Raw genomic sequence first — 21,634 nt, forward strand, 5'->3', positions numbered from 1 at the left:
TGAGGCTTATTGGCCCAGGAAAGAAGACTCAAAAGAACCCAGTGAGGAGAAAGCATCAAACTCTTTGCTTTGAGTTCCAAAATGGTAGCTTGAAACCAGGACAAGATCTCTCTGAGACTGAAAGCAAGAAAGGGAAATTCTCAGGAAGCAGAAATCAGAGTCAAAGCTAGCATGGTGAGCAGAATATGAAGCTGGAACAGAATAGGCCTTACAGATTAAGGATGAGATTTTAACATTGGTGTGGCAACAGAAGATGGGGCCTTGTGCCCTGGCAAGTCCTAGACTTGTAACAAAGGTCCTACATGCTCTCCATAGGAAGATAGAAAAAACCTGTTTACCAGCCAGGGGAAGGAGCAAGAAAACTTGCCATTGGCCTGGGTCACAGGGAGAAAAACAATCATCTGTGATAAATTGGAACCCCAGGGCTGTTTCTGCACTAGCATGGGACCTGAACTCACAGGTATATCAGGTCCTGTGCATTATCCATCAGGTGCAGGTCACAAGATGTTGAGCAATATACAAACAAATTCATACCTAGATAGCATAATAAAATTGGAGAACATCAATTACAAGAAATAAAAATCTATCATCTATGAAAAAAGACAAGAGTACCTACAAAAGACTAGCAAACTGAATGTAGTAAGCTACTTATCAGCGACAGTTATTGCCAGAAGACAAAGAGGGATCTTAAAACTGCTAATCTATTGAGCTACAAAGGACAAGAATGAGAATCAGAAGAGTGCCAGGTAATCAAGCAGAGTGATGTTTTAAGAACCAGGCAGTAAGGCAGCATTATTTACCATAACCAAGACATGGAAACAACCTAAGTGTCCATCAGTGAATAAATAGATAAAGAAAATGTGATTCACAGACACACATGCCTATATATACAATGGAATATTATTCAGCCACATAAAAGGAAATCTGTCATTTGTGACAACATGGATAGACCTTAAGGACATTGTGCTAAGTGAAATAAGGCAGAGAAAGACAAATACTGTGTAATTTCACTTATATGTAGAGTCTAAAAGATAAATAAATAAAAAACTCATAGATACAGAGAACAGAGTGGCTACCAAAGGTGAGGGTTAGAGGAGTGGGCAAAGCAGGTGAAAGTAGTCAAAAGGTACAAACTTCCAGGAGCATCTGGGTGGCTCAGCTGGTTGAGCATCTGACTTCAGCTAAAGTCATGACCTCACAGTCCATGAGTTAGAGCCCTGTGTTGGGCTCAGTGCTGACAGCCCAGAGTCTGGAGCCTGCTTTGGATTCTGTGTCTCCCTCTTTGTCTGCCCCTCCCTGGCTTGTGCTCTGTTTCTCTCTGTCTCTCAAAAATAAATGAATGTTTAAAAAAAAATTTTTTAGAAAGGTACAAACTTCCAGTTAGAAGATAAATAAGCCATGCCGATACAACATAGAGCATGATAACTAATTAACAATACTGCATCATATATTTGAAAGTTGCTAACATAATAGATTTTATAGGTTCTAATTACAAGGAAAATATTGTAAATGTATGTGGAAATGGATGTTAACCAAAACTATTGTGGTAATCATTTGCAATATATACATATGTCAAATCATTATGTTGCACACCTAAAACTTACATGATGTTATACATCAATTATATCACTATTAAAAAAAAAAGGCAGTAACTTATGTCAAAACCAGCCAAATAGTCAAGAACATTAGGACAGAGAAATGTCCATTAGGGTTGGCAACATAGAGATCATGAGTGAATCTGACTTAATGGTTTCAATAGAGGGGTAGAGGACAGAAAGCAGGTGTGAGGAGGTTGACGTCAATACAAGGAAGTATATTTATATCTCCAAAACCCCTTTGCTTCAAACCCCTTTGCTTCACATAGCAATGACATTTAAAATGTAAAAAAAAATTTAAAAATTAAAAATAAAAATTATTTTTTAAAAAGACATAGCTAACTCTTACATATCTCCATGAACCAAAAATGGAATAGAAACACAGTACAACGAGTGGGGTGAAGTCTCAGGCTTAGGGATTCTAGGTCTAGAAATTGGACAGTGGCAGCTGGGCAGGAGTTCAGCTTCTGTGGGGATAAAGTGCTCCCCTCAGTGTAGGAGACTGATGCTCACAGCTTGAGACCAGAGGCTGATGTAGGCTCCACAGCTTATTTAAAAAAAAAAAAAAAAAAAAAAAAAGCTGAAGAAAATAGCTGTCAATTTGTGGGTGCTGACTTTATTTGAGCCCAAGGAGGTAAGAAACAAAGAGAAATTGTCAAGTCGTCTTGTCTACTGGCTCCATAACTAGATCTGCCATATCCCTAATATCCAGGGGTGGAAAATCATGATTAGGGGCCCTGGCTCTGGACTGATGACCAGACAGTCAGATGGAGGCATCCTGGGAAGGGAGGAGAGAAAGTAAGAGAAACAGAAAAATCAAACAAAAACAAATACTTTCTCACACAAAAGCTTACAAATCGTAGTTCCAAAACATATGAAAGAACTAATGGTGAGGAAGCTAGACTTTGAAATTAACAATCCAATCACACATTTTCTCAAATTTTCTCTGGAAATTTGGAAAAGAGTATAAAAAGACTTTAAAATAGTATGTTGAAAATGTTCAGAGATGAATGTACACCATTTCAAAAAAGAAAGTGTGAAGCAAAAATAAGCAGAAATGAAACAAATATAAATGATAACCAATTAGAAATCCTTGAAATGAAAAATACCCTAGGAGTGCCTGGCTGTCTCAGTCAGTGGAGCGTGTGACTCTTGATCTTGGGGTCGTGAGTTAGAGCCCCACGCTGGGGGTAGAGATTGCTTAAAAAATAAAATAAGAAGAGAAAAATACCCTAATTGAAATCTAAGAGGCCATAAATGGAAGAAATTGTAGAGTCATCTACTCTCAAAGAGTATATTAGAAAATTGGAAGAGAGAACTGAGGGACTCACTCAGAATGTAGCTTGAGATAAACAAAAAGAAACAACAGTTAAAAATATGAAGGGAGTGCCTGGGTGCCTCAGTCAGTTAAGAGTCTGACTCTTGATTTTGACTCAGGTCATATCTCATGGTTCACAGGATCAGGCCCTGAGTTGGGCTCTGTGCTGACAGCACGGAGCCTTCTTGGGATTCTCTCTATCCCTCTCTCTCTGTCCCCCCACCCCGCAAAATAAATAAATAAACCTTTTTTTTTTTTCTTTAATGGAGTATAGGGGCACCTGGATTAAGCATCTGACTCTCAATTTCTGCTCAGGTCATGATCTCAGGGTCATAAGACCGAGCTTCTGCATCAGGCTCTGCACTGGGTGTGTAGCCTGCTTGAGATTGTCTCTCTCCTTCTACCTGTCTCTCTCTCTCTCTCTCTCTCTCTCTCTCTCTCTCTCAAAATATGGAGAATAGATTAAATATGGTTTAAAGGTTTAAATATGTGTATAATAGGAATTCCAGAGAAAGAGAATTGAGAGGAATGACAGAAAAAAAACCAATATTTGAAGAGAAAATTACTGAGTTTTTTTTTTCCAGAATTGAAGAAAAAGCCCTAGGAATGAAAGAAATTTACACTCAGCCAAATTATTATTCACACGTGTTGAGGAAGGGGGAATCTCATCATATAAAAACTAAGAAATGTTAGGGCACCTGGGTGGCTCAGTCGGTTGAGCATCCGACTTCGGCTCAGGTCATGATCTTGTGGTCTGTGAGTTCGAGCCCTGCGTCGGGCTCTGTGCTGACAGCTCGGAGGCTGGAGCCTGCTTCAGATTCTGTGTCTCTCTCTCTCTCTGCCCCTCCCCTGCTCATGCTCTGTCTCTCTCTTTGTCAAAAATACATAAAACATTTTAAAAAATTAAAAAAATAAAACAAGAAATGTTTGCTACTCACAGGGCCTTTACTAGATGAACTACTAGATTTTTATTCTAACACATACATCTGTTCATATGTTAGCATCTCCAAAATCATAATGTGTATTACAATCAACCGGCAACTTTTATTCTTAGTTTTGTTTTCTCTTTAAAATGTCTACATTTTTATTTGCTTAGTTTTCAATGTACTTATCCTAATGTGCCATTGGACATTCGATCAGCTGTGCAAATCTCCTCTCCAGGGTATTTATTCCCCTTAGGGAATTTATTCCCCTCCTCTATCTGTTCCATCTACTTGAAGAAGTCTCCCCTGGAGGCTTCTGACTTGCTCCAGAACGTACCGGCTGTTCTCAAAGCCTGTGTCATCATCATCACCTTAGATTTTCCACTCAACATCATTTTTGAGGTTTCCTTCTCTTCTCTCTTGTGATGAAGACCAGTTCTTCTGGTTCCCATTATTCCTCCCTCTTGGTTTATCTCCTTGTTTTGGTGTAGCTAATTCTCCTATTATGTCCCAACAGTGCACTGGAAATAACATTTTTTGAGACTTTGCACATCTGAAAATATTTTTTTCCTACCCTCACTTGATAGCTTGGTAGGGTTAGAAATCTAAGTTGGAAATTATTTTTTCCTCAGCATTTTGAAGGCATTTTCCCATTGCCTCATAGTTTTCCATGAGAAAACTGACAATTCAGAGGCATCCTGAGCCATGAGCCTTTGTGGAAAACTGTTCTTTCTGTCTAAAAAGGTTTTGGAAACATCTCCTTGCCCACACTGTTCTAGAATTTCTCCATGGAGTACCAATTTTTATTCATTGATTTCTGGCACCTGGGGATTTCCCTTTCTTGCTCCCAAGCTGCCTTGCTGATATCGTCCTGTCTCGGGGCTTTAAATACCATCTATAATGACAACTAGCAAGTTCTATATCCACACCAGACCTCTCCAAACCTGCATAGTTAGCTGCTCCTTGACATCTTCCTGGGTATGTCCAATAGAAACCTCAAACTTATCATTTCAAATCTGAACTCCTAATATTCCCCCTAAACCTGCCCCTCCCTCAGCCTTCGCTTCTCAATAAGTGTCATTTTTCCACATGCTGAATCTGAAAACCTCAGAGTTACCCTCAACTCTCTGTTGTGGCACACCCGCATTCAGTGCTATCGGCAAATCCTCTCAATCCTACCTTCAAAACATACCCAGAAACCAGTGAATTCTCACCATCTCCATTGCCAACACCTGGTCCAAACCAGCATTGCATCTTGCCTCAATTATTAGTTTTCAATTCAGTGGTATTAGACTGTCACTGTGGTTGCCCCCAGTAAATTACAGCTGCTGTATTCATGTTCTTAAGGGGCCCCTCCCCTCAAATCTGGGCTGGCCCTGAACCCTGCATTAAATAAGAGAATGTGGGGGCGCCTGGGTGGCTCAGTCTGATAAGCACCCCACTCTTGATTTTGGCTCAGATCATGACCTGAGCTGAAGTCAGATGAGCCACCTGGCCACCTGGGCACCCCCAGACTTTTACATTTTTAACAGACTGTTAAAAAACAAAAAATGAGAGGAAGAATACACGACAGAGACCATGTGTGACCTGCAATGCCTAAAATATTTACTATCTGGCATGTTACAGAAAATGTTTGCCAACCTCTGCCCAGCACAGTCTGGCCCCTTGATGACTCTGGGTTCATCTCCTCCCCTTGCTCACCCATCCCTGGCACTCACCTAGCTCCAGGCAGACTGGCCACCTGGTCATTCCTTGCAGTTACTCCAAACAGCAAGGCACGCCCTTGTCCTGAGGTCTTTGTTCTGCCTTTTTCTCTGGAATGTTCTTCCCCCAGTTAGCTGTCCAACACCTCTTCCCTCAGGTCTTTATTTGAGTGCACCTTCTCAGTGAGGCCTTATCTGACCACCTTATTGAAAATTACTATCCCCCTGAATCCCTAACTCTCTCTGCTTTATTTTTCTCTATATCAGGTCACTGTTGAATATGTACCTTTTACTTTTTGTTGCATTGCTTATTTTCTATATTCTCCCACTAAAATGTAAATGTGTAGACAGGAATCTTTGCTTTCTTCACTGACGTATTCTCAGTGACTAGAGCTGTTCCTGGTGCATTGTGGGTACTCCATGTGTATTTCTTGCATGTCCTTATGAGTCATAAAAACAATCACATCCCTCTGTTTTCTGCATAGCACTTGTCACCAGCTGCAAATGCCATATGTCGTGGTCTGTCCATGAACTCCATGAAAAGTGGGAAATGCAAAGCAGTGCTCAACAAATATCAAGTGTCCAATGTAGTATTTATTCCATAAATAAATACACATCCCACACAACTTTTCTTTACAACTTTTTTTTAAAGTTTATTTATTTTGAGAGAGAGAGAGAGAGAACCCCAAAGCAGGCTCCAGGGGAGGGGCAGAAAGGGAAGGAGAAAGAATCCCAAGAAGGCTTCTGCGCTGCCAGCATGGAGCCCGACGCAGGGCTTAATCCCAGGAACTGTGAGATTGTGACCTGAGCCAAAATGAAGAGTCTGACACTTAACTGACAAAGCTACCCAGGAACCCCATCCCACACATCTTTTAAAAGAGTGAATGGGAGGGGTTCCTGGGTGGCTCAGTCGGTTAAGAGTCTCACTTCGGCTCAGGTCATGATCTTGAGATCCGTGCGTTCGAGCCCCGCGTCGGGCTCTGTGCTGACAGCTCAGAGCCTGGAGCCTGTTTCAGATTCTGTGTCTCCCTCTCTCTCTGACCCTCCCCCGTTCATGCTCTGTCTCTCTCTGTCTCAAAAATAAATAAACGTTAAAAAAAAAATTAAAAAAAAAGAGTGAATGGGAAGTAAGGAGGTAGAAACATAGTAAGTTAACAACTTTTTTTTTTTACTTTTTTTAAAATTTATTTATTTATTTTGAGAGACAGAGCATGTGGGGGAGAGACAGGGGCAGGTGCAGAGAGAGAGACAGAGAGAGAACCCCAAAGCAGGCTCCACACTGTCAGTACAGAGTCCTATGTAGGGCTCAACCTCACAAACCGTGAGACCATGACCTGAGCCAAAATCAAAAGTCAGTCGCTCAACCAACTGAGCCATCCAGGCATCCGAAGTCAACAACTTTTTCAAGAATTTTGCTGTGAATGGAAGTGGAGAAATGGAATGGTGACTGGAAAAGGATATAGGGTCAAGGGAGGGTTACAAATGGGGATAAAAGGAATAATCCAGATTGACACATACATTATTAGCATAGGAAAACGAAGAGGATTAGGGAAACAGTTCTTGAAGAGGTAAGCAACAGGATGCAGAGCCTAGGAGGAGAGGTTGGCTCCTAATGGGCAGAGATCTTTCCTTCCCTTGAACTGACATGTGGGGGGTGAAATTAAGGGGTGGGCGGGAGATTGGAGATTTGAGAAGAGAAGGCAGAAGAGTGTGGAGACACAGACCTTCCTAGGGAAATGTGAAGGGACAGCCAGGCAGTCATCGAGGGCTCATCTGGGGTCAATAATAATGAATTTCAACAAAAGCAGTCACCCCATTTGTAATTTTTCTTAAGCTGCATCCAGCTACTTGGTTGCAGGTACAGAGAAGACAGAGTTAGGTTCAGTCAGGGTGACTGCAGCAAAGCAGTGATTCTCAGTGCATGGTCCCCAGACCAGCAGTGTCAGAATCATTAAAAGCTGGTAAGAAATGCATATTCCCAGACCTCACCCCAGACCTCCTGATTCAGAAACTCTGCAATAGGGCTCAGCAATCTGTGCTTTTAGAAGCCCTTCAGATGATTCTAATGCTATGCCCAGTCAAGGCTGATCAGCACTGCAATAAAAGGAAAGAAGAATGAGAGAGCTAAGGATTCTTATAAGGGAATAATTATAATGGCAGGCTATAGAGTCTAAATTGTAAAAGAAAATAAGCCATGAGGGGGCTGATCAATAATGATAAAGTGGTGACATCAATGTCTTAAAATATAATAAGATAAATAATTATAATACGGTGGATTTATGTTCTATTGCTGCCATAGCAAATTACCACAAATTAAGTGGCTCAAAACAACAGCCATGGTGGGACACCTGGGTGGCTCAGTTGGTTAAACATTTGACTCTTGATTTTGGCTCAGGTCATGATCTCACAGTTCATGGGTTTAAGCCCCGTATCAGGTTCTGTGCTGAGAGCTCAGAGCCTGGAACCTGCTTCTGATTCTGTGTCTCCCTCTCTCTCTGCCCCTCCCCTGCTAGTGCTCTGTCTCTCTCTCTCAAAAATAAATAAAAATAAACATTTTTTAAAAATCATCTCTTTAAACAGGAAACCTATAGTAAGACTTTGTGTCTCCCCCTGCTCTATACATATTTCTGTTAGGTTTGAAGCACCACATTGGAAATGGGATAACTTGGCACATGTTGAGGTGTTCCAATTTAGATATATGTAGAATGGGTCCAAGGAATAATCACAAACTTTATTACTTCTTTCCGTTCCAGACTGCTGTTAAAGAATGGGCTGCTTCAGAAGCAGAATCCTGTGATAGCAAAGCAAAGAGAAGTTTGGTAGGAAATACTAAGAGTGGAAGCATCTTCTATCATCGGGGTACAAACTCAGGGCAAGGCTCTCTTGCCTTACCTAGCCAGTCAATTTAGATCTAGAATTCAGGTGACATGTGTTTGATGGAAACACATGTTTATTGAAATCAAAAAAATAAATCCTGGGGACACTTGGGTGACTCAATCAGGTAAGCATCCAACTTCAGCTCAGGTCATGGTCTCACAGTTCATGGGTTCCAGCCCCACATTGAGCTCTGTGCTGGAAGTGTAGAGCCCAGAGCCTGCTTTGGATTCTGGGTATCCTTTTCTCTCTGCACCTCCCCAACTTGTACTCTGTCTCTCTCTCTCTCTCAAAAATAAATAAACATTGGGGTGCCTGAGTGGCTCATTCGGTTGAGCGTTGGACTCTTGATTTTGGCTCAAGTTATGATCCCAGAGTTATGAGATCAAGCCCCGAGTTGGGCTCTTTGCTTCGTGTGGAGCCTGCTTGGAATTCTCCCCCTCTCTCCCTCTCTCCCTCTCTCCCTCTGCCCCTTTGCCCTGCTTGCACAAACTCTCTCTTTCTCAAAAAAAAAAAAAAGATACAGTTTATTTTTTATTTTTTTAATGTTTATTTCTGAGAGACAAAGAGACAGAGCGCCAGCAAGGGGAGGGACGAGAAAGAGGGAGACACAGAATCCAAAGCAGGCTCCAGGCTCTGAGCTGTCAGCACTGAGCCTGACATGGGGGTCAAATTCCTGAATTGGGAGATCATGACCTGAGCCAAAGTTGGATGCTTAACCGACCCAGGGGCCCCAGAGCATTTTATTTTTTTTTAATTATATTGGCAGGGCACCTGGGTGGCTCAGTGGGTTAAGTGGCCAACTTCAGGTCATGATCTCATGGGTTATGAGATCGAGCCCCACATCGGGCTCTGTACTAACATAGCCTGCTTGGAATTCTCTCTCTGCCTCTTCCCCACTGTGCTCTCTCTCTCTCTGTATCAAAATAAAAATAAACTTAAAACAAGTTATATTGGCAAGGCATATTAAAATTAATATTTTTATGTTCCAAATTCTGAGTATATTGGGTTAAATAAGATGCCTCTATGAAAGAAAAAGATACAAGTAACATTAATTTGTTAAGTCTTGGTAAAGCCTTTCTTGGTATGTTTCCCAGAAATTGAAAAGTGAATGAGTTTAACTGGGTAACAAATCCTTTTGAAAGTCAGGTGGTTTACAATTCCTTAGCTTTCAACAAAACTGAAAATTGAGTTATCAGCTGATAGGTTATTAAAATTAATTTTTGATAATAGGTTGCCATGTGATTTTTGGCACATAACTCAGAAGGGGCACAAATAATCGAGAAAGACTGCAATAATAAAACCCTTTCCATTCTCATTTACTTATTATTTTATTTATTTTGAGAGAGAGAGACAGGGCAAGCAGGGGAGGGGCAGGGAGAGAGGGAGACAATGAATCTGAAGCAGGCTCCAGGCTCTGAGCTGTCAGTACAGAGCCTGATGTGGGGCTTGAACTCACTAACCACAAGATCATGACCTGAGCTGAAGTAGGATGCTCTCAACCAACTGAGCCACCCAGGGACCACTCATTTACTTATTTATGTAAACAAGGTAATATTTAACCACCAATACATGGGCTAATAAAAACACAGGCCCAAGAGAGACATTTTCACTAAAATTTTTTTTCTTGTTAATAATTATTTATAATTTATAATATATTGCTTTGATCAATTGTGTACTAATAATAATTGTAATGCTATTCAGTCCAAAAGAAATTTAGCACCTGTAACCTAATGATCATAGGAAATTTTTTTATTTCAAATCTTATATATTTTGTTATTACAAACAAGAATAATAAGGTAATCAGTAAAAGACTTTCAAGGATAAGAATATGTTACATCAAGATAAAATATTGTGGGGAGAAGGGCAATGGATTTTACAAACTCAAGAAAAAAATGGCACAAGATAAAATTCCAACTTTAAAGAAGAACTTGTTTGTCCGTTTTTTTAAAAAATGGATAATGGTAGGGGTGACTGGGCGGCTCAGTCGGTTGAGCATCCGACTTTGGCCCAGGTCATGATCCCACCCTTCGTGAGTTTGAGCCATGTGTTGGGCTCTGTGCTGACAGCTCAGAGCCTGGATCCTGCTTCAGATTCTGTGTCTCCCTCTCTCTGCTCCCCCACTCTGTCTGTCTCCCAAAATAAACATTAAAAAAATTATTTTAAAAAAATGGATAATGGAAAAAAATTTTTAAAAAATGGATAATGGTAGGCACTGAGCTGCCATGGTATTTAGAGTCTTTTTTTTTTTTTTTTTTTTTTAAGTAGGCTCCATGCTCAACATAAGGCTCCAACTCAGGACCCTGAGATCAAGAGTCACATGCTCTACCAACTGAGCCAACCAGGCACCCCTACGATGGTATTTAGTTTCTATTAGATACATTTTTTATTAAAAAAAATTTTTTTATATGTTTATTTATTTTTGAGAGACAGAGCATGAGCAGGGGAGGGGCAGAGAGAGAGAAGGAGACACAGAATCAGAAGCAGGCTCCAGGCTCTGAGCTCTCAGCACAGAGCCCGACATGGGGCTTGAACCCACGAACTGTGAGATCATGACCTGAGCCAAAATTGGACACTTAACCAACTGAGCCACCCAGGTGCTCCTCTGTTAGATACATTTTTTAAAGGTTTTATACCAATTTTATTTTATTTAAAAAAAATTTTTTAATGTTTATTTTTGGGAGAGTCACAGAATGCAAGTGGGGGAGGGGCAGAGAGAGAGGTAGACACAGAATCTGAAGCAGACTCCAGGGTCTGAGCTGTCAGCACAGAGCCTGATGCAGGGCTCAAACTCAAGAGCCGTGAGATCATGACCTGAGTCAAAGTAGGATGTCCAACAAACTGAGACACCCAGGCACCCCTGTAATAGCAATTTTAAATGTCAGTATATGAAATAAGCCAGAAATTATTATATCCTTTGAAATTATTCAAGCTTATGATACAAATTCTAAAACTGATTTTGGAGAACACAGAAACTCGAAAGTTCAAAGACTGCTGGCTGAAGACAATAGCAGGAAATATCTGGCCTATAGGTGCATCAATGTATCTTTGCTGAATTTAATTAGCAGCAAAGGTAAGACTAGAGGCAGGAGACCAATAGGAAATTGTTACCATAGTCCATTCACTCTGAATATTAATTGATGGCCTGACTGGCCAGTCTGTGCTGGGAGCTGTACTACGCTCCTGACATCAAATAATAACCATGGCCTTGCCTTCAGGAGTTCACAGGCCTGGAGAAAGAGAATGAGGGCTAAACACGGCAGGAATATCGAGGGTGGAGTTCAGCAGACAGGTGTCAATGTCTGTGTTTTTACCCATATTTTCCTTTTTCTTAAGTTTATTTATTTTTGAAAGAGAGAGAGAGAGAATGCATGCAAGCAGTGCAGAGAGAAAGAAAGAGAGAGAGAGAGAGAGAGAGAGAGAGAGAGAGAACCACAGCAGCTTCCCAGCTGTCAGCACAGAGCCTGATGTGGAGCTCTTAGATCGTGACCTGAGCTGAAATCAAGAGTCCAACTTAGCCACCCAGGTGCCCCAACCACCAATTTTTTAAAAACAAAAATAAGTCCTGCTCATTTTAAGAATTCAAATAACACCAAATATAAAAAGTGAAAGGTCATCTTTGTCCCACACCATCCTTCTTCTGCAACCACAGTTACATAACGGGATGATTTTTATGATACCACACCCCAAGTAGGAAAGGATGTGGAGTAAGTTATGCACACAGGCACATGCTCAGTGTAGGTTAAGGATGAAACTGCTATATCCTTTGTGTATCCTTTGCTTCTGGATTCCGGGGCCCAGTGAGCTTTGTGCATAACCCCTGCAGGCAGATTTTCTTCCTGGGGCAGTGCTAACCCTAGTTCCAATTCATCTCACCCCTTTCTGAAACTTGCATGTTTGAAAACCCTGCTGGTTAACCCAGTTGAATCTCTAAATGGTCTAATTAGTAGGTCTTCCCAGCACCCCCTCCAGGGGCCAGCACGTCCTGTCTCAGAACTTGACAGACCTCAGTTCACAGGAGGTGAGGGAGGGAAGGGAAGGATGAGTAGGCTCTCAGTCTACACAGCTGCACTACAGAGCTGTTTGGGAAGCTTTGAAGCTCGGAGCCCACATCTGCTGCCCTCCTGGGCAGGAAGAGAGCAAGCTGTATTGGCCAGGGGAGCACCAGCCATTCACTTCACTCTTTTTTCACTTTTCTCACTTCTGAGATGTTTGGCAGTTCATACAACAAAGGCAGATGATAAAGTGTGCCTATAGAGTGGAAAAACGTGCAGCCATTAAAAACACAGATTGTGGAAGCGCCTGGGTGGCTCAGTCGGTTAAGCAGCCAGCTTTGGCTCAGGTCATGATCTCCCAGTTCATGAGTTCTAATCCCATGTCGGCCATTTGCTGACAGCTCAGAACCTGGAGCCTGCTTCAGATTCTGTGTCTCCCTCTATCTCTGCCCCTCCCCACCTCGCACTCTGTCTTTCTCAAAAATAACAACAACAACAAAAAATTTAAAAAAATAAAAAACGCCGATTATGAAGGCAGTAAAATGTTTATGGTATGCTAAGGAGAAGTAGTAAATCGTAAGAACAGTTCTTAATATACAATTACTGTAATTACTATACTGCTACAATCACATAATCCTATGTGTACACATAAGAGAGCTGATATTAAAAACAAAATTAGTTATTGTTGTTAGGCCTATTAGTGGGATTATGAGTGGTTTTGCAGGTTTTTTTCTTCACACACACACAGACACACACACACACACACACACACACACACACACACAATTTGCATTCTTTTTTTCCTTAAAAGGAACACGTTTTAACTTCCTGGGCACATCGGCTGAGGAAAATCCCAGCCCAGTGAAGTCAGCACCTAAGTTCCCCCAGAGACTCCGATGCCTGAAGGGAGAGGTCCTGGGCTAAGCATGTGCAGAGGGCTGCCCCAGAGGCCGAAACCAAGTGTAAATGAGACATGTGGTATTTGCATGACTAACCCAGGGAAAAAACCCACCAGAGAGTTATTTCTATTTAAGCACAGAAAAATGCAGAAGTAAATCTCCTTGAACCTAACTTGACTTTAAAAGGAAACCAAACTTGCCCCTGAAGTTTTTGCTAGGTGGGGGGTGGGAAGACCTTTTGTAAGGAGAGAGAGTCAAGTTCAGGCTCCAGCGACCTTCACCAGAGAACCAAACTCTTTCAAGGGGGGGGGTCTAGATTCCTAAGTTAGTGCAAACGGTTCTGAGTTCATAAACCCACTGAGCCTTCACTTTAGACCAGCCCTGCTTAACCAAGCTAAGTTTGTGAACTTTGGTAATCATAAAAGCTACAGAACTTCTTCCAGAAAAGTGTACATCAGCCCAAAAATTTGAAACAATTTCAGGGTTTTCATTGATCCCACTCTCCCAAATCCTAAACAATCCTACTTATCCCCCAGATTAAGAACTCCTACTGGGCCCGAGTAAATACAATGTCTCACAAGTATCTAACATGAGCGCTATTTTTCAAGCCTGTTAATAGGACTGTAATGAATAAATACAAATTCATTTAAAAGAAATACTGGATTCAGAGAGTTGTTGTTGTTGTTATGTTTTCCAGAGAGACAGTAAGTGGGTAAGTCCTGGAGCATGTTGAAAGTGTTCTCCTATCCCAGGTGTCCCTCATCCTGCAGAAAGACTGTCTCTTGCTAGCGGGTCCCCTGCCCCAGGACCGAGGCATTGGAGGGCGTGGGACTCCGGATCTCAACCTTGGAGGATCTGCTAAAGCAGACCCTGGCTTTTCGGGATTTTTTTGTTTTTGTCCCACCGAAATGCTGCAGCTGCTGGTTGGTTCACATGTGTTTTAGGTTTTATTCTCCAATTACGACCGGGTTTTCCGGACGTGGACTGTCAGCCCGAATCCAAAGCGTTACGGGCGTGGGCCTGAGCTCGAGGTGCAGCCACTGAGGTCGCTGCGGGCGAGCACCCCGGGGTGAGCCGCTAGGGGCCCTGGCGTGGGCGGCATGTCCTGCCCGCGAGCTCCCTCCCCTGGGCGCACCGGGGCGCCGGGCCCTGACCCGGGGAGTTCACCGGCTTCTTGCCGGAGGGGCGCGCAATGCGGGGCAGCAATGGCGCTGGGAGCTCTGGCTCCAGACTCGCCGTGACCTCGCGCTGGACCGCGCGGGGCCCGAGGCTATGCACTCCCTGAACATCCTCGATCTCCGCGGCTGGCGGATTAATGGGAAGAGGCAGGAGAAGGGTGCATAGCGCAGCCCATTCCCCATTGCTGCCAGCTCCAGGACCATCACCCCTCCCGGCTCTGCACTCATTTCCGGAGACGTTCAAAGACCCTGTTCAGTGATTTCGACACTGGCAACCAAACAGGGCTGGTTCTAGGCGCCTGGGGCTGGCTCATACGGGGCTCATCTAACAGTATCTGGCACACAGTTAAGTGTGTGCATCTGTTGAATAAATCAATTATTTTATTTTTCACGTGTGAACCTTGTCTGCTTCAACAGCACTTCCAACAGCGAGCCCCCTGTTAGGAGTGGGTATAGTCAGTGATGTGCGAAGAAGGGTGAGGAAACAGCTGGGGACGTGGAGGGAAATGTGCGGGCCCAGAGAGCAGCTTCTCAGCGCGCCCGAAAATCAGCTTCCACAACCTGTCCGGGCGTTGCGCCTCGGTGCGGCAGATTTCCGCGCGGAAGGTCAGAACAGCAGGCCGCCTGTCCTGGGGTCAGGGGGGTGGAAAGATGCACAGAAGAGAGGCCCAGGGGTGACACTCCTCACTCGACAGCAGGGTACAGGTCCGGCTCTACTGGGTACTAAAGACGTGGGATCGGAGAAGCTCAAGGCCAGGAGTCCTGGACAGAAGGAAGCCCCAAATCTTCCCGCGGGGTGCAGAGCGACACTTCCACTTGGCTGGAAAGGCAGATACCACAGTGGTGAGCGCCCTTGCTGCCCCGTCTCCGGCTTCCCTGGTCCTGGAGGACAACGTCCGCCTCCAGGGGGCGAAATGTTCCTTCCTTTCTTCCGCGCAGGGGTTGAGATCTAAGTTAGAAGCTGAGCTCAACGGAAAAGAATGAGACTGAGCCAACAAAACGTGTATATACATAATCCTGATGGGACAAAGAATAAAGCAGTACCACCAAACACGGCAGTAAGGAAGGATTACTTAGTAAGGAATGAAAATTGGAGGGGGGGAGGGCCTAAGCTCCACATTATGCATCAAAATAAACTCCAAGAGGATTAAAATGCGAAATATTTTAAAGAACATAGAAAACACTACATTAAGTGGGATAAAACAGTTAAGTTTGTGGCTAAACGTCAGCGTTCTCGAGGCTTTGTAACAATAGAAGAAACTTCAAAAGAAGACTAACGTTTACAAACTTAAAACTGGATTTTAAAAAGACAAAAGCTTGAGAAAAAAATGTTTGCGCCAAATAATAATCAGAAAATGCCAAAATGTATAAAAGCTTGTTTGAATGTAGAAACAATTAACAATAAATAGACAAAGAAGGAAAATAATGCAATTCATAAGGAGAAATAGAATTAGTACCCAAGAACATGGGAAAATGTTTGTGGTTCTTGACAATCAAAAATTGTACATTTAAGGGGTTCCTGGGTGGCTCACTCGGTTAAGCACCCGACTTCCGCTCAGGTCATGATCCCCCAGTTCATGGGTTCAAGCCAGCCCCACGTTGGGCTCTGTGCTGACAGCTCAGAGCCTGGAGCCTAGTTCAGGTTCTGTTTCACCCTCTCTCTCTGCGCCTCCCCCACTCACACTCTCTCTCTCTCTGTCTCTCTCTCTCTCTCTCAAAAATAAATAAACATTAATTTTTTTTTTAATTTTAAGTTTAAATTTTAAACTTAAAACAACCTTGACATAGTACCTTACATTTACTAAAGTAGCAAAGATGTTTAAGACTATAATGCATAATATTAGCAAAGTGGTAAAATTAAACAAAGTCATGATAGCTTCATACAGTTCTTTTGAACAGCAATATGATGATCTTCATTCATCCAGCAAATAGCTATTGAGGAGTAATGGAGAACAGACAAAAAACATACACTGCATGAGGTGGTGATCACTTTAAGAAGAAAAACTGCTAGTGATGGGACGTGCTGTTTGACTCTGGTGAGGGTAGACTTCTCTGATAAGATAGCATTTGAACAGAGACGTGAACAAAGCAAAAGAACAAATCTCGTTCATATTTGTGGGAAGAGTGCTCCAGGTTAGAGGGAACAGAAAGTACAAAGCCCCTGAGGCAAGAGCATATGACTGGTAGAACACCATTTGATTCCTTTTCAATCATGCAGAAATACTTGAAATATTTTAAAAATTGGTTTACTTTATATGCATATTACGGCAATGATGAATTCATTACACTGAAATGATATATATAGTAACCAACAAAACCTTAGCCTCCATGGAAGCTGACATTACAAAAAGATTGCCTCACCCCCATCCTCTTCCATAAGATACTACTCCTTCATTTTCAGTACACTCAGCGCTTTTCTAAATGAAGTATCCAAAGATATGAGTATTGCCACAGTTCATGGAAAAGCTCTTCAAAGTAAAAACAAAACAAGTGTTGGTTTTTTTTTTTAATGGGTTTATCCTCTGCCCTGAATTCCATACTCAAACATCTGTCTGTCCACTTGACCTCTCCAAACGGATGCCACACTGAAATGTCCAAAACTGACCACCTGTTCTCCATCCCCCCATCACACATACTTCCCCCACACACACCACAAAGAAGACTCTAACAGTCTTCAAGTCTTCATCTCAGTTAATAGTAAGTTAATTCATTCATTTGCTCAGACCAAAAACATGGAGTCATCCTTGACTCTTCTTTCCTTTAAAATCAAGTCAGGCCATGTCAGTCCTCTATTTAAACCTGTTCTTGTCTCCATCAGATGTAAAAGCTGAAGTGCTCACCATGCCCTAAAGGCCCAGTCACCTTTCTGACCTTTTCACCTTATACTCACTAGCCTTTCCATCACTCCCATCTGTCAGACCAGCCTCCTTGCTGCTCCTCAAACACACCAGGCGCATGTCTACCTCAAGTCCTTTGGACTTGTTCCCTCTACCAGGAATGCTTTTCCCCTCCAGACTCTTGTGTGATCAGTGCCTCACTTCCTTCAGATCTTTACTCAGAAGTCAAAGCAACTTTCTCAGTGAGGCAAACATACAAAAAACACCCTGCTTTGGATCTTCCAGTTTATCAGAATCTAAAAATCTATCTATCTATATCTATATCTATATCTATATCTATATCTATATCTATATCTGTTTTTTCACTGACATATCCCCAGTGCCCAGAACAGTGCCTGCCACATGATAGGTGCTTGATAAATATTCACTGAATAAATGAGAGGGGGAAGGGAAAGAAGATAACAGTGTGGTAAAGATAAGAGACAAGGAGAAACATTAACAGAAAAGTAACTTAGGGATACTGCTTAAGAATACAGGTTGATAGTGCAAAAGATTCTGCAAAATATAAATGAATGCCTGGGTCACCAAGATAAAAGCTATGAGCCATATATTCTCTGACAAAGATTGGCTCCCTCCCTGGCTCCTAGTTTATTTACATCCAGCTCCATCGTCAGAATCACGGTCTTCTGAGGGGTAAGAACACCCAGAATCTACACCATGCCCTGCCCCACAGACACACATTGGCCCTGAAAGGTCATGTGGCAGAGCTGATGGGACAAAGGGATGCCCAAGATTTGTAACAGAAAATTCAACTCAAATTAGTTTAAATCCTAAAAGGCCTTTATTGTCTCAGAAGCAATGAGTACTTGACTAATGGTTTGATCCAGAAATTCCCAACATCTTCAGGAGCTTGGACTCTCTTGAGACTCCCTCAGTTCTGCCCTCTGCTGCGTGGTGGCCTTGTTTTACTCTATTTTTCCTATGGGTACAGAAATGGCTGCAGTTCTTTCAGGTGGTACATCCTTATACCACACCATCCATACAGATTACTGGGCTTCAATCTATTTGGGCCAATGTCTGTCATGTGCCCATCCCAAAGCAACTGCTGTGGCCAGAGAAAAGCCAACAGGCAGAGGAAGGCAGAGCTGGCGTAGGTCCTTCCCTGCACCAGTCAACTGGGCGAGGAGAATGAGGTCTCTCTAACTGGTTAAGGACATACTGTTGGGGCTGGAAGTGAAGTCAATCCTACCTAAAAAGCATGGCTCTTCTATAGAGGGGAGAAGGTGGCATGGATGAGGGACCTGCCACAAGATCCACAACAAAGGCATATCCATTCAGGGCTGGAGGTGCTGGATACCACTGTCTATTTCTATTCTTACTGGGGTCTAATTACCCATCCCTTCACCAGGGCCAAGCCCTGCAAAGGCTCCCAAATAACGTCACTAAATTTCTTTTGGGAACCTGGTACAAATCCCTAAATAGCACAATATGGAGGTCATTTCAATCATGGTCTCCTTTGGTTCCTGGTCAATCAGCCGCACTGTGCCCCTTCCCTCCCTATCATCCCAGGCTAACTCTCCAAATGCAAGTGAGTTCAGTAACCTAGCTTCTCCTGCACTCTTGGGCTGATGCCGCTCCCTGCCCTGCCTGCCACTACCCCCAGCCTCCTGAGCCTATCACCTGGAACCTTTGTTCACCTACAGAAAGGAGCTCCTTCTACTTTCTGCCTTAACTGAAATCTGGCTGAAGATATGGCTTCCCTTGCTGACCTCTTGAGACATCCCAACTCATTCCAATAGCCCACTTTCCATGGTACAAGGAGGACAGTGATCAGCATCCTTCCACCCCTCACTGCCTCTCCTGGATCACCACTCTTCTTTGAGACTGCCATCTCTTCCTTGGCACCGCCATCTACCTACCTCCAGATATTCACCGAGGACTTGAGCCCCTGGCTCTCAGAGTTCTCGGGGGAAATGTTGCCACCATCTTAGATGACTTAGTGTCTCTGAGGATAACACATTCTACATCTTAATTTTAAAGTCTCTGACTCCCTTGTCTTCAACGACCTTTGCCCTTCTTTCCACTTGGGGCACTTATCCCCTTGGCCACACTCTGAGCCTTGTCATCATTTAGAAGTGCTACGCTCTCTGCCAAAATCCCATTCTCCAAACATAGTTGCTCTTGCAGCTCTTCTTTCCTTACTTCACTGCATCATTTGTCTCCTTTCCTTCCAACTTCTTGTCATCACACAACACTGAGCAATAGTGGGGAAAATTTCATCCACCTCTGGACTGGGGCCAGGGTCTCCAGTTTCAGCCCACTCACATTTGGATTCTCTCTTTACTATATCCATGAAGCTGCTCTTTCCAATGTCACCAGAAACTTCATATTGTTAAGATAAAGGGACACTTCAAGCCTTGTCATATTAGTCTTCTTCTCTACGTTGACCAGTTCCTCCTCATTCTTGAAATTCTCCTCTCCTGCACTACTGAGACACCAGTCACTCCTCATTTTCTTTTATCTTCTTAGAGGCTCTTTCTCCATCTTCCTCACTAATTCCTTTTCCTCCATCAATCCCATGAATATCGCTGTTCCAGGGTGTTGCCCTGGGTTTACTTCTCTCATTTTACAAATCTTTGTCAGCTTATCTCACAAAGGTTTCAATAACCACTCACTCAAATACCAATGATGCCCAAGTCTACACCTTTGGCCTTGCTCCATAGCTGATTGTCCTTTGGATATTGCTACCAGTGTGCCCCTCAAAGAACCTTAAACTCCACATGTCCAAAACTGAACTTTCTATTCTGTAACCTCAATTCTCCATTCTCTTCACTAAAACATCAGACCCTGTGTGAAATAGCAGAGTCTACATTAAGACCAGCAGGTGCTGCCTCTCTCCTGGACAGAAAAGGAAACTTGAACCATATTCATTATTATGAATTTAAGATGCATTAAAATGTCCCAAACATTCTTTTTAGTCAGGAGGTCGGTAAATATAAAACATGCATAATCCTGAGTTGCTCAACTGTGAATTCTTCTCCCACGAATGATTTCAGGAGGAAATGTTCTGCCGTGGCCAGCTACCCATCTTGGGTCGGCAGTTGACCCAAGTCATGAACTGTGGAAGAGGACCTAGGTGAGCAGGTCCAGTGCAATTGTTTGCATGTTCACAAATGAGTTTTGCTTTATAGCAAATACTAAGCTTTCTATGAGAAGAGACTGGGTCACACATAAAGCTAAAAATAGATGGACACTCCAGGAAGGTGCCTAGGTTTCTGGGTTTCATAGCCTCTCCTGAACTGTGGATTCTCAGAGTAAGGGACCAGCTTTTACATAAGTGAAGTTTCCTAGAAAGGTGGATGCCAGCTCTGGTAATGGAGCTCCCAAAAATGGCTGGAGGGCAAAACAATCCCTATTGACGCGGTTCCTCTGACAGATGCAGTGTAATCTGAGGTCTGAGGATGAACAAAGTTTTGGACAACATTAATTTAACCTATTTAATTTGTCATCTGTGTGAGAACTCTTGGTGCATGATGCAAGAAACTAAAATCTAACCAACTGCTTTAAGAAAGAAAGGACAGGATCATTGAGTGTTTCAAGCATCAACTAAACTAGAGGAATGGGAGTTTGACCTTGGTCAGATACAACTGGCACTGAAGATTCAACATCTGGTTTTCTTCACACCCTAGGTTCAACTTTCCTCACTACAGATTGGATTCCTTGGTGTAACTGACTGCCAATAGCTCCCAGGCCTCTCTCACATCCCACCTGTCCCCAGCAGACAGGGACTAGACTATTCTCTCTTTGCTCTGAGGAAGGATTCTGCCTGGCAGAGCCTGCTTGGGATTCTTTCTCCCTCTCTCTCTGCCCCTCCCCTGCTTGCTCTCTCTCTCAAATAAATAAATAAACTTAAAAAAGAGAGAGAGAATAGCATCTTTGACAGAGCAGTATTGTGTGGCAGACAGGCAAACAAGCTGTACATTATAATTATTGCCCAAATCACCTGGCTGCATACGCCCCTTTAGCTCTTAATGGAACCATGTGATGTAATCCTGTTCAGTAGAGGTCAAGTTCTATCAGTAGAATTCTTTCTGGAACTGCTGTGGTGTTACTTTGCACTAAGTAGTTATTAGAAAGTTGATGTTCTCACCAAAAGGAACCAGGAAAATGAAGCAGGTCAGGAGGAAATGCTGGGAGTCTGCTGCTGCTGTCATATGTCAGTCTTGACACACCAGGAACCTCACAAAGGGATTAATCCAGGGACCCTAGGATCTTTGGCATACATTTTCCAATCACACAACACCTAGAATAT

Source organism: Panthera onca, chromosome D1 (genome assembly GCF_046562875.1).
Source record: "Panthera onca isolate mPanOnc1 chromosome D1, mPanOnc1 haplotype 2, whole genome shotgun sequence".
Classification (NCBI taxonomy): domain Eukaryota; kingdom Metazoa; phylum Chordata; class Mammalia; order Carnivora; family Felidae; genus Panthera; species Panthera onca.